At 36.6% G+C, this 12,412-nt stretch overlaps 1 non-coding gene across 1 annotated transcript; it reads left to right on the plus strand.

Annotated features, from left to right (window-relative positions):
* The first annotated feature begins 10,271 nt into the window (after positions 1-10,271).
* On the plus strand, positions 10,272-10,376 carry LOC120279709. The gene has a single exon (XR_005542014.1). It is a non-coding gene; the product is annotated as a small nucleolar RNA R71 (small nucleolar RNA).
* Positions 10,377-12,412: the final 2,036 nt, after the last annotated feature.

Consider the following 12,412-nt stretch of genomic DNA (forward strand, 5'->3'; position numbering starts at 1 on the left):
TATCCCAATGGGGTTTTCCAAGGCAAGGTTTTTAATGAGGCAGTAACCCTCAAATATAACAAGGATAATGTACTCTTTTTTCTTGTCTAGATTTTTATCCCATTGGGTTTTCCTAGCAAGGTTTTAACGTGGCATATCCTTCGGTTGTAGGCATCCAAAGGGGAGTGTTATAAATAATTTTATAATGGATGCCTACTGTAGCAAAACACAGTAGTAGGCAGCATTACTGTAGCAACCATCTAAAAACAATATATCAGCCGCAACAATATAGCAGCCGCCAGTACTGTTACTATTCCACCTACTAAAGTATTTTGGACCGTCGGATCAAATCAATCCTGACTGTTCATTCAACTCTTGTAAGCCTATAAATACCCCCCTTATATATTGTTAATGATATAGAAAAGAAGAAGAAAAGAAGAGATAAGAGGAAGAAAGAAGAAGAAGTAAATTATCAAGGTATTTGATAAATATTCTAGCTTTTTATTCTCTTTATATTTATAATATATCCATGGAAATTTATATATATGTTTATATTGAAGATGAGTTATTAGTTGCTTATACAATAATGCTAAAATAATTATAGTTAATGATACCAAATTTACATCACAAAATATCCCAAATATATATCCCAATTTGATTTTTCTTTATTCTTGCATTCTTCAATATTTATATATCTTTTAAGTCGATAAAAATATCATTATGTTTGGTTTATGCAAAAGGCTTATTGTTCAATTATTAAAATAATATATTACTAATTAGAACATTAAATCCATAAATGTCTAATTGTTCTAATAATTAGTTGCAATTAAAATAACATAGTTCAATACATGTTATTCTACTTAGATTATATGAATATATAATCTAGTTTAAATAAACCGATTTTGAGTAGAATAAATCTTAAGAGCTTATTTAATATTGTTTATTAATAAGGGAAGTAATCAAAGAGTTAGTTTCAATTGATGAGGTGAGGGACAAGTTGTTAGAAGTTATTAATAACTATAATCAATTTAATAATTAAATGGTTTATCTTTGCATCAATGATGAATTTAATGAATCAATACTTAAATTATAGCTTGAGTTTAATACTCATATAATTGAATTTCATTAACTTGCATCCCTCTTTAATTTATTTATTTTATTTTGACTCCAATCTCAAATCTCTTTTTTTTTTATTATTTTTTTTATTAATTTCTTTATGAAATAGGCTTGATAAATCCCTGTGGATTTGACTTTTTTTATAATATTTGACACTATACCAATAATTGTGGATTTGACACTTCTCATTATTAAAGCAGGATTAATTTTGATGGATCCAACACTTACCAAAATCTTATTTCTTTATGGAAATTAATAAAATGAAAGGGGTTTGAGATTGAAGTTAAAATAAAATAAATTAACTAAAGAAGGATCCATGTTATTGAAGTTCAATAATATGAGTATCCAACCTAAGCTATAATTTCAGTATTGTTTAGTTGAATTGATCATTAATGTAAAGATAAACTGTTTTATTCTTTAAAAATTTGTAATTGTTATTGACAAACTCTAACATGTTCCTCACTTTGGTAATCAAGATTGGCTCTTTGATTATTTCCTTATTAATAAACTACCTTAAATAAGCTCTTAGGATTTAATCTACTAATAGCATTAGTAGCGAAAGACTATCAATTCTGGCCAACAAACATACAAGCTCTTGATTAGTTCATTAAGGCTTGATTATATATCTACATGACATGAGTAGAATATGTTGTTTTTAATCATGTTATTTTACCACTTATCATTAAAATTAATTAAACAATTATGAGTTTAACGTTCTAATTGCAAGTATATTATTTTGATAATTGAGGGATAGGCCTTTGATTGAACTTAGAAGATTCAAGATATATAAATATTAAAGAACAAAAGAATAAGAAAAAAAACCAACTAGATCTCATAATTATAGTTCTTTGCTCCAATAGATTTTTATAAATTCTTATAGTTGTAATTTCACTATATATACATATATATATGAGGACCATTACTCTATGGACGTCCATAGATAAAAAATCTATGGATCTCCATTATCAGCTGTTGGACCTTGATCCAATGGGCAACATTGATGAACAGTAGTTACTACAGTAATTACTGTTTAAAATAGTAATCATTGTTCATCAATGTCGATCGTTGGATCATGATCCAACAGCTGATAATTGGATGTCCATAGAAAATGTATTGTCTATATATATATATATATATATATATTAAAACTCCACATTCCACCTTTAAACTTACTTTTACTCAAACCTCCCATTTATTCCATAAAAACACAAAATCTAATTATAATTTAAAAATACAAACAATTTATCCTCAAAAATATAGGGGAGTCATATTAAATATGTGAACATTATCTATATTATCAATAATCCAAATTCTCCTATAATTTCAATGGTTTTCTTAATATTTCATATCTTTAAAATTTTAAATTTCAAAATTTTCTTTTTGAGTAGACTGACTTTCCTTAATAAACTCTTATCATTAGCTTGTATATGTAAATTATATTATGTTGAGGTTAAAGTACTTGGATATCATGAGTATATATTTTTTTAAATTATATGTGATCAGATAGATTCTACATATATTTACAAATTATATAATTGTATGATATAAAAACTATTTATACATATATTCTTTATTAAATTATTTACACACACACACACAAAAATGTCATATTTAATTTTATAAAAATTATCCAAACAAGTGTAGAGGTCTGTGCTAACGCTACAGGCTTTAATATATCAAACTAATTTGATTTTCAATTGTATATGTAAATTTTTTCCCATTTTATGTTATTTTATGTATTAATAATCTTTCTGTTTTTTTTTTAGATTAACTGAATTTTCATAAAGATAATTGATAGGTTCTAAAAACGTAATAAATATTTCATTTGTTAATAATGTTTTTTTAGAAGATATTCTAATAAGTTTCTACAAAAAAAAAATTAAAAAAAAATATCTTAGTAAGGAATTATTCATGCATGAATAAATTACAACATTTTTTCCCATTAATGGTAGGAAAGTTCTGTTGTGAGAATCTTTGACCTAAAATAATATAGAGAAAGAAGAAAGGATAAGAGGATTTAGAGAGAAGAGAAGATTCTAAAGTCACAAAAGAATAATTTATTTTTGTAATTCATTAGGTTTGGATTCACCCACTTGGTTTATACTCTCAAGCAATTTTGGAAGAGTTATGTTTGAATTTGTAAGTTGTGTCCTTGTAATGTCAACATTTTCATTATTTATATCAATGTTAGATTTTCCTGTGCTTTTTTAGCATTGCGTCTAAGTATTTTTCTTGTGTCTCAATTCTCATTTGTAGTGTATTTTTCACTTGTAAAAGAACAATGTATCAATATTTTTTTTTTTTTGCTAAGGAACTGTAGTGAAGATGTTATTTGAGATGATACAAAAATAATTATTTTATATTAACTTATGCATATAATAATTTACTATTAGATTAAATTCGTAATAATAATAACAAATAAGTTTGTTATGCATTTTATTTTGCATTTATTCCTTGATATCCAAGCATTATAGTTGTACAAAAATTTTTTTGGCTAAAATCATGGCTTACTCAAGAATAGTTAACTTAGTATTTTAAGGTTTTTGTAGTGTGCTATATATTTTGATATGCTAGGAAAGTTAAATTGTAAGACTTGTTCATATGAATCTTGGTTTTTGTTTTTGTTTTTGTATTTTAAGGATGACACACTCCTTCCGTGTGTGTACTGCAAGTGCACGGGTCGTCAAAGTAGTAAAATACACCTGTGAGTGGGTAGTTGAATTCACAGGGAATAGTTGTTCGTAAACACCAAGTGTTGCTATTTAACTCAAGTGAAACCAAGTTGTGATTTGATTCAAGATATTAATGCAAAGAAAAGTAAAAGAAACAAGAGAACGAGCAAGAGGAGTAAAGAGAGGTAATCAATAGTAAAATGGGGTACCCGGACAATGCTCACAATAGGACTATTATTTCAAATGCAAGACTAATATTATGCCTCCTAATTGAAGTTTAATGAGTCATGGAAATCCAAAGACATACGGTCCCAAACCTAAGGTCAACCATGACTAGCCCTCTACAGTATGCCCTGGCTGAAAGGGATACGCTCAATGCCTCACACTGTGTGGGACTGCTTGAGGCTCTAGGGACTTCAAGTGATAAACCCTATTCCCTAATATAGATCTAACCCTTTGGTCCAGGCGAAAAACCCCTAATCACGATTAAGCCCCAGCACTAAGGATTACTCAACACTTCACTCTGTTGCTTCCACAACTAAGCCCTAGTGGAGTTCGTCTCATAGCACTTCATTCTATCATGATCACAAAGAACTCTTAGTACGTGGAGGTAGGATAAATCACCTCGGAAGGGAAAGGGAACATTCCGCTACCTCTCAACTCACCCTCTCAACCCTCTTCAATCTTGCTAAGTCTAATCCTAATGAAGTTGTCACCCCTTCAATGGATTACTTAGATAGATTCTCAATCCTACTGTCACTCTAAAGAAAAATCAAATCAAAAAACACACAAGATTGAAACTCAATTAAAACATAAATTAAAGGAAACATAATAGAAGTCAATGAAACAAAATCAATCTAAGGTTTACAAGTCCAAGCACCTACTAGGGGTTTAGCTCTCCATGGAGCAATACAAAAGTCAAAAATAAAATCAAAAGTAAGTGCAAGCAATCCATAGAGATAACCCCCTTGTCGTCTGTGTCGATGGTCTTGAGGAGCTACCTCGTATTCTCCAAGGACTCCTTTTTCAAGCCTATGGCACACCTTGCCGAATTAATGCCGATAAAAGCTCCAACAATAGCTCTCCTCCAAAGGAACTTAATGTCGAATGCCATAGGAACACTCCAAAATCCCAGCAAAAACCTCTCCAAACCATAGTTGTGCTCTCCCCAAAAGATAGGCAAAAGATAGGAAGATGATCCCCAAATAAAACTCTCTAAGTGGTATTTATAGGGCTGAAATCGGACATCCACACGGGTGTGTGGAATTTCCACACGACCGTTTGGATTTCTAGGTTTTGATTTCCAACCGCTGTGAGTAGTAACTGCTACAGTGATTTTGCTACGATGATTTGTTACATTAAAATGCTACAGTACTTTCGCTGTAATGCTCCCGACTTCATTTTCTTCATCGAGGCCGCTAAGTTGGGCACACAACCATACGGTAGATCACTTCGCATCTTGTTTTCAACCACATTGACGAATCTCTTGACAATGTTGCACAACTCGGAACATATGAGTGTGACTGCTTTTGTGCCCCTCCACCTTTCGTATTTACTTGAACATTTTGGAGGTTGGCACACACCCACATGTCTATGAGCACAACTTAAGCCTTGATCTTTGTTCGGTCCAAGAGTTTCCTCAACAATTGCGTCCATGATTTAATTTTGCTTCCTTTCTTCCAAACTTGTCTCCACAACTCTAAATGCACAAAAGAACACAAATATACACGAATGAGCCATAAAATTTGATAAAAGTGATGCTCAATGTAAGAAGAGTATACTTCGTAATACTTATACACAAGCACTTATAAAACTCCCCCATACTTAAGGTTTTGCTTGTCCTCAAGCAAAAATAAACATTAAAGCATATAAGAGGCAAAATTAAAAGTGCTTGACCTTAGGTTCACCAATAGTGTGCAAAAGAGGCATTCTACAAGTAAGTAAAAATTAAAACACCGAACAAAAGAAATCATTCCTCTAGCTAAAAAATTGAATAAAAAAGGACAACAAACCTAATATTGTGTAAGTGTGTGTAAACTCATTCAAGTCAACCCAACATGTACTCCTCAAAGTTCTTATTAAAAAGGGCTTATTTATAAACAAATAGAGAAGGTAGTAGCTTCACACATCCTATAAGCTAGCCCTTTCCAAGGCGGCCGCCAAGGTGACTTTCACACTTTCAAGGTGGTAGCTCTTTCTACCGGGGTAGTAGCTTTCACATATCCTATTAGATAACTATTTCTCTCATTAGGGCATAACTAGTATCCGACTTATCAGAGTAGCTTCATACTTCATAAGTGGTAACTCTTTCCACCTCGGATGCACAAACCAAACAAAAACATATTTTTTCTTTTTTTTTTAGAAATTCAAACCAAACAATGCTAAAATAGTCCCTTAAGCGTTGAACTTGAGTTTCCATAAGGTTTAATGAATAAGTAGTGCAACAAGAGATAATTGGGCAAAAATTCCTAAAAATTCAAGTCAAACTAGAGTATAATGGTGTTCAATGTTAAAAATTCTCCTAAACTTAAGAATGTGATCTTTGCAACAATAATGCATAAGTATAAAACATGTGCAATGTAACCCCCACACACACACACACACACACACCCACACAAACACACTTAAGATGTACATTGCCCTCAATGTGTATGAATGCAAGCACAATAAAGAAAAAAGCAAGTAAACCATGTGTGTGAATATGGGCAATTGAAACAATACTCCTCTGAACTCCTAGTGTTGCATTTGATGGAGCTTAACTCATTGAGAGTTAAGTTCCAACGGGTTGTGGAGCACACACGGCCATATGAAAAACCACACGACCGTGCCAATGACTATTCCTCAATTCCAAGACTCACAAGACCATCTACACGTATACACAAAGGGGTTCAGTAAAGCTCAATCTAAAAACAAAGTAAATTGAGTATATAAATATACAAAAATGAAATACAACTCGCTACAACTGAAAAACAATTAGGTAAACTCAGAAGGAAAATCCTTTCTGAGTGGTACAAGTCCAAAATAAAGCACTGAACCTCAGCCAAGTCACTCTGTAACACCCCTACAACACTCTCGAGCTTCTCAAAATGATCATGGGCTCAAGATGGAGAAAATATGCGCATTGGAGGTGGCTCCTGTGCTGCAAGGGGTGCCTCTGTATTCATCTGCTCCTGCTGTGGTTGAGGAGCAGGCTGAGAACCCTCTGCGTCATCGCCCTCACCCTCGGTCATTTAAGGTGGAGGCATGATCATAACATAAACACCATCTCTATACCTTCTCGCCATGCCTATCAATCTCATGGTCTCCAAGTCGAGGGGAGACAGAACAATAATCTTCTCAGCCCCTCTGATCACATCCAATAGACCCATCCCCATGATGAGTTGAGTGATGTAGGGGTCTGAGAATATCACTCCAACTCTGGCGTACTGGCCTTGATGATGCAGATATTGATCATGATGTGTCCCAGATGGAGTGGCTCGCTCTGTACCGTGGAATACAAGTACAACAACTCCTATCGACTGAGAACTCCAGTACTGTCACCACACCTGTTCACTGATTGGCTAAGAATGGCGTGGATATATCGATAAGCAGGTTGAGAAAGGCACATAGCTTTGGAAATCATAGGTTCGTACTGATCCTGGCCATACAGCATCCTATACGCTCACTGAGGAGTCAAATTGCCTGGATAGTCAGTCGTTAATTGCTCGTCCTTCTTAGTATCAATGTAGGCCTCATCTTATAAACTAAGTGGGACAGCAAACTATGTCACGCTCATACTGTGGTACTGGCCGCACGCACAGAACTGAATAGCATCGATGCTCGGAAAGTTACTGTACAAATGGTCAAACTTGAATGAAGCCGGTACCTCCAGTGTAAGCATATGGATAGCCGGCTCTTGCATGGACAGTAATTGCCGCCAACTACCCATAGAAAGTAACTCGTCGACCTCATCTGCCATCTCATCGCCCAACTAAATCTTTCTCAGTATGCTCAAGTCAGGAAAGTGCGACTGGCCAAACCTGAGCTTCGACAAACGCTCAAACCGAACCTGATGTTCGGCAAACTCCATCTACTTTGGCGAAGGCCCACGAGGACTGTTGCCGGCCGCTTTCTTTAATCTGGGAGCTATTCCTACAAAAATTGGAAAAGGAATCATCAATTGGAACTAAAAAGCCATTTATGTAGAAATCCACACTGTCGTGTGGAAATTCCACATGCCTGTGTGGATCTTCGGGGCGCGACAGCCGCACGGCGAAAATACCCAAAAATCTCACAATACATCTCCAATGCTTTTATAATCATCACACATTTATTCAGCAGTAGTTTAATTATGAAATCCAAGCAAAATCGGCCAAAACAAGTAAAAGAAAAGGAGATTGACAAAGGAAAGGGGAAAAGAGGCTTACCGACGAAATATAAATCGAAAACTTCAAAAACAACCGGAAGACAACCCACAAATCCCTTATATATACGTGGGGAAGGTCGGGAAAGCAAAGAGAAGTGTTCTTTGAGTGTGGAGGGGTTTAAAGATGAAGAAGCGCGTGTGGCCTTTGGTGTTCTGTACATCCACACGGCCGTGTGGAAAATTCCCACACCCATGTGCCTCCCACAGGATTTGCTCACAGGGGTATACACATGCCCCTGTGTGCTCTCAAGATGGCCACTTTGGCCTCTGAACGCATCAACGTGGCCATGTGGAAATTGCCCACGCCTGTGTGCCTGACCCACAAGGGCACCCACACGCCCCTGTGGCTTCTCTGTTTCCCACAAAAAATTTTCTGTGTGTTCCACATGCCTTGTGGAAATTCCACACGGGCGTGTGGGAATTTATAAGGGGGCTCAGAGGGGTAGCCACATGCCCCTGTGTGCTCTCGAGAAAGAAAGTTTTCTCTGTAGAGATTCACATGCGCTTGTGGAAATTCCACACGGGCGTGTGCCCTTCACAGGGTCATCCACAGGGGCATTCACACTCTCCTGTGTCTTCTCGGGATGGAACCTTTCACTCTGCAAGATCTACACACCCCTGTGGAAATTCTACACAAGCGTGTGGTAATCACAAAGTCGCTCACAGGGGCATTCACACACCCCTGTATCTTCTCGTGATGGAGAAGTTGAGCTTTGAACGGAAACACACGCCCGTGTGGATATTCGACATGGCCATGTGTCTTCTCTGGATTACTCAGAAAAATCTGTAGACTCTGTAGATCAAGTCTAAAGCACTACTACACTATACAAAGACTGCATATATGATGAAAATCTGACTAGAGACTAATGAAATTACGCTCAAACGACCTAAAACTTCGCCAATCACATTTAAGCACCATAAAACACCAACGATCCTCGAGAAAATCACAGCAATAGCATATTATGTTCAAAACACAAACACTAAAGCTCTTATTCAAGCAAAAAACTAAACTAGGACATAGAAAAAATAGTAAAAATTTAGGTTGCCTCCCAAGTAAAAATTTATTCAAGCAAAAATTCAGAAACTTTGCATAGCGAGGCATTTGAGACAACGCCTCTACAAATGGGATGTTGATGTGCAAATGCTTGAATAGACCTAGAAATTTCTTTTATTGCTCATCATTTTGGTCATTTTTCAACCTTGAGGGATAAGAAATTCTTGGATTGTAAGGTGGGGGTGCCACTTTTTTCTCTTTAGCTCTTTCCTCAACCTCTACTTCTTTGGATGACTCGACCATCATCTTTTCAGTAGGGAGCTTACTCTCAACTTCATGACCACTTCTCAAAGTGATCGCCTTCACATGTTCTCTTGGATTTGGCCCCATGTTACTAGGCAAACTCCCTTATAGTCTTTTGGAAAGTGACTTCACAATTTGACCCACTTGGTTCTCCAAATTATGCAAGGATGCAATGTGGTTGCGAAGTGTGGCTTCAACCGACTGAAATCTTGTGTGTGAAGATTGAATGAACTTGGTCAAAGCCTTCTCCAAATCGGTCATCCGGCTCTCCAACCCTGCAACTCTGTTCTCCACATTTCGGGCTTATTGTTGTTGTTGGAAACCCGGTGGTGTCATAGTCTTTTGTTGCCCTTTATTACTCCAAGAAAGGTTTGGGTGGCTCCTCCACCCTAGATTGAAGGTATTGCTATACGGATTTTCTTGACCTCTCATTTCATTTTCTATAAAATCCACCTGTTCCACTGAAGTTGTACCATCAATAACAATCGGGCAATCAGATGAAGCATGTCCTCCCTCACATCCGGTGTAACTCATCACTGCCACCAATCTAAGAGAAGTTAGGGTGTCTAATTTCTTGCTCAAGGACTCAACCTGTGCTGCTAATGATGTTACTACATCGATATCATAAAGTCCGGCTATCTTCTTCTTGTCTCGTGTATTCCACTGATAACTATTCATAGCCATCTCTTCAATGAGCTGCCGAGCCTCTTATGGGGTTTTACTGCCTAAGGTACCTCCTGCTGCAGCATTAACTAATTGTTTCATGCTTGGGTTCAAACCATTATAGATCATCCACTCAGGGAACCCATGCTGAGGACATTTCCGCAGGAGATCCTTAAACCTATCCCATGTCTCAAAAAGAGACTCCAATTCTGTTTGCACAAAAAAGGATATTTTGTTTGAGCTTCGCAGATTTTTCAGGAGGGAAGTATCGAGCTAGGAAAGCTTCCACCATCTCCTCCTAAGTAGTGATCGATGCTTTAAGGCAATGAATGCAACCATTGTTTGGATCCTCATAGGCCAAACTATTAAACTGTGCAGACTGTTGTAATATCTAAATAAAGCCTGGCTTGAGCTCAAAGTTCTGAGCCATAATCGATGGCCACACAATACTAGACTGAGTGCCAAGAACTGCGGATCTTGCATAATCTGAGAGTGTTCTCTGCTGCTCATGATGTTCAGCCATATTATCAGACCATTCAACTTCTATCTCAGCTTGATTTAACTGTTCTTATATAGGTTCCTTTCCTCGTCCATGAATATTTCTTTCAATTTTTGGATCACCTTCAACCAATGTCAAAGGGTTACCTCGAGTTATAACCTTGAGCTACAATCAAAGAAAGAAAACAAATTAGAACGATGGAAGAAAAAGAAAGTGTGAAATAGAACAAGTAATGAATAGCTAAAATAACAAAGCGCAAATGCTTTCAAAATGCCTATTCCCTGGCAACAGCGCCAAAAACTTGACACACCCCTAGCTTGTGCGTACCGCAAGTGCATGGGTCATCGAATTAATAAAATACCCGGTAAGGGGGTAGTCGACCCATAGAAAATAGTTGTTCGGAAACACCAAGTATTGCTATTTAGCTAAAGTGAAAACCAAGTTGTGATTTGATTCAAGATATTAATGCAAAGAAAAGTAAAAGAGACAAGAGACAAGAAAACTAGCAAGAGGAGTAAAGAGAGGTAATCAATAGTAAAATGGGGTAGCTGGACAATGCTCACCCTAGGACTATTGTTTCAAATGCAAGACTAATATTATGCCTCCTAATTGAAATTTAATGAGTCATAAAAATCCAAAGACACACAGTCCCAAACCTAAGGTCAACCGTAACTAGCGCTCTACACTATACCCGGTGGAAAGGGATACTCTCAACGCCTCACATTGTATGGGACTGTTTGAGGCTCTAGGGACTTCAAGTGATAAACCCTATTCTCTAATATAGATCTAACCCTTTGCTCCATGCGAAAAACCCCTAATCAAGATTAGGCCCCAGCACTAAGGATTATTCAACACTTCACTCTGTTGCTTCCATAACTAAGCCCTAGTGGAGTTCGTCTCATACCACTTCACTCTATCATGATCGCAAAGAACTCTTGGAACGTGGAGGTAGGATAAATCACGTCAGAAAAGAAATGGGACATTCCGCTACCTCTCGAATTACCCTCTCAACCCTTCTTCAATCTCGCTAAGTCTAATCCTAATGAAGTTTTCACCCCTTCAATGGATTACCTAGATAGATTCTCAACTCTAGTGTCACTCTAAGGAAAAATCAAATCAACAAGCACACAATATTGAAAATCAATTAAAACATCAATTAAAGAAAACATAATAGATGTCAATGAAACAAAATCAACCTAAGGTTTACATGTCCAAGTGCCCACTAGGGGTTTAGCTCTCTATGGAGCTATACAAAGTCAAAGATAAAATCAAAAGTAAGTGCAAGCAATCCATATAGATAACCCTCTTGTCGTCCGTATTAATGGTCATGAGGAGCTGCCTTGTATTTTCCAAGGATTCTTTTGTCAAGCTTAGGACACACCTCGCCGAATAAATACCAATGAAAGCTCCCCTAATAGCTCTCCTCCAAAGGAACTCAATGTCGAATGCCATAGGAACGCTCCAAAATCTCATAAAAACCTCTCCAAATCCTAGCCGCGCTCTCCCCAAAAGATAGGCAAAAGATAGGAAGAAGATCCCCAAATAAAACTCCCAAAGTGGTATTTATAGGGCTGAAATTGGGCATCCACACGGGCGTGCGGAATTTTCACATGGCCATGTGGACTTTCAGGTTTCGTTTTCCTGCGCGCTGTGAATAACAACTGCTACAGTGATTTTTCTACAATGATTTTAATGCAGTGATTTGTTACATTAAACTGCTACAGTACTTTCGCTATAGTGCTCCTTAATTCATTTTCTTCATCGAGGCCGCCAAGTTGGGC

The sequence above is a fragment of the Dioscorea cayenensis genome, chromosome 16 (assembly GCF_009730915.1).
Source record: "Dioscorea cayenensis subsp. rotundata cultivar TDr96_F1 chromosome 16, TDr96_F1_v2_PseudoChromosome.rev07_lg8_w22 25.fasta, whole genome shotgun sequence".
NCBI classification, from domain to species: domain Eukaryota; kingdom Viridiplantae; phylum Streptophyta; class Magnoliopsida; order Dioscoreales; family Dioscoreaceae; genus Dioscorea; species Dioscorea cayenensis.